Raw genomic sequence first — 2,416 nt, 5'->3', positions numbered from 1 at the left:
AGCCGATTCAAAATGTTTCCCCTGTGTTAACTAAAGCCATTTTTCTTCATTTCATTCAGAGCATGTGGCTTTCACTAAATTAATAAGTCAAAGTTGATTTCATCTGTTAACAAGATTATAGTAGCTAGAGCTTGGGGAGGAAATGGAGAAAGGATGTGTTTCTCCCCCTCTCATCACAGGAGACCGCAGTTACCAGCCCACTGCTCAAAGGCACCACTGCTTAAAAGTACATGCTTATTTCTGCCTAAGTCACTCTCTTTTCTTTCTGAAATTGAGCAAAGGACCAGCTCAAGGCAAAGTGTTCCAAGTCCTTGAGAGTCAGTGTTGAATCTGTTCTGCTCAGTAAATATTAACTATTTGACTTATATCCCAGAAGGACTCACTTCCAAATTGCCTCGGAGAAGACCAAGGTTCTGGTTGGCCACCAACACAGCTTTAGGAAGTCCAAACTTGGTCAGGCCAAGTGAGTCCTCTTCTCTGACAAAAATCAAGCAGGGAGAACCAGGGAAGGCCACAGGTATCTTAGCTTCATTCAGACTGTTTGTTATTCTGGACTATGTGCTATACTAAAGAACTAGGACTACATGAGCTAAGTTGCATAGCTAATGCATGACTATACACACCATGAGAAATTCATGCACAAAAGGGATATTTTCCAAATAGCGACACCAACTTAAATTTGCATAATGACTATTGTTCCAGGGTGTTGGTTCTAGACTCGGTACTGCATAACCCCTGGATGATGGAACAAGAGCAGCCTTCATTTGTTTAGCAGTTAACACTATTTAGGTAGGACAGAGACTTTGGAAAATGGGAATACAGGAATTTAATGGGTTATTGGTGAACTGACAGCTTGAACTAAGAAAATTGCATCGAGCAGAGAGAACAACGCATGACCACAAGACAAAACAATGACATGGATTAATGGCAGGAGAAGATCGAGAGGTTGCAGCACATAAAGAGCTGATGTTCTGTAAGTAGTGTAACAAGGCTGAGCGAGTTGCAGGTGGGAACCAAGAGGCACTGCATCAGGATGAGACCAGAATTCGTACTTGCAGAACTCTGGGCCCAGGAGAAAATGAGTTGGAGAGAGTGGAGGCAGCGTAGAACCTACCTATAGGCACGATTTTAAAAAAATGGTTGATGTTTCGGCAGGATTCTTTTTTTTTTTTAATGTTATGTTAATCACCATACATGACATCATTAGTTTTTGCTGTAGTGATCCATGATTCCTTGTTTGCATATAACACCCAGTGCTCCATGCAGTACGTGCCCTTTTTAATACCCATCGCCGGGCCAACCCATCCCCCACCCCCCTCCCCTCTAGAACCCTCAGTTTGTTTCTTTGAGTCCGCAGTCTCTCATGGTTCCTCTCTCCCTCCGATTTCCCCCCTTCATTTTTCCCTTCCTTCTCCTAATGTCCTCCATGCCGTTCCTTATGTTCCACAAATAAGTGAAACCATATGATAACTGACTTTCTCTGCTTGACTTATTTCACTTAGCATAATCTCCTCCAATCCCACCCATGTTGATGCAAAATTTGGGTATTCATCCTCTCTGATGGCTGAGGAATATTCCATTGTATATATGGACCACATCTTCTTTATCCATTCATCTGCTGAAGGGCATCTCGGCTCTTTCCACAGTTTGGCTATTGTGGACATTGCTGCTGTGAACATTGGGGTGCATATGGCCCTTCTTCTCACTACATCGTATCTTCGGGTTACATACCCAGTAATGCAATTGCTGGGTCATAGGGTAGCTCTATTTTTACTTTTCTGAGGTACCTCCACACTGTTTTCCAAAGTGGCTGTACCAATCTGCATTCCCACCAACAGTGTAGGAGGGTTCCCCTTTCTCCACAACCTCTCCAACATTTGTTGTTTCTTGCCTTGTCAGTTTTTGCCATTCTAACTCATGTAAGGTGGTACCTCATTGTGGTTTCGATTTGGATTACCCTGATGGCTAATGATGATGAACATTTTTTCATTTGTCTGTTAACCATTTGTGTGTCTTCTTTTGAGAAGTGTCTGTTATTGTCTTCTGCCCATTTTTTGACTTGATTGTTTGTTTTTTCGATGTTGAGTTTGAGAAGTTCTTTATAGATCTTAGAAATCAGAGCTTTGTCTGTAGTGTCATTTGCAAAAATCTTCTCCCATTCCGTGGGCTGCCTCTTTGTTTTATTGACTGTTTCCTTTGCTATGCTTTTTATCTTGATTAGGTCCCAAAAGTTCATTTTTGCTTTTGTTTCCCTTGCTTTTGGGGACATGTCTCGAAAGAAATTGCTGTGGCCAATATCAAAGAGGATTACTGCCTAAGTTCTCCTCTAAGATTTTTATAGATTCCTGTCTCACATTGAGGTCTTTCATCCATTTTGAGTTTATTTTTGTGTATGGTGTAGGAAAATGGTCCAGTT

Source organism: Eumetopias jubatus, unplaced genomic scaffold (assembly GCF_037043125.1).
Source record: "Eumetopias jubatus isolate StellerSeaLion01/CBP00866 unplaced genomic scaffold, mEumJub1_p1.0 scaffold_17, whole genome shotgun sequence".
In the NCBI taxonomy this organism is placed as follows: Eukaryota; Metazoa; Chordata; class Mammalia; order Carnivora; family Otariidae; genus Eumetopias; species Eumetopias jubatus.
This window is presented reverse-complemented; position numbering follows the sequence as displayed.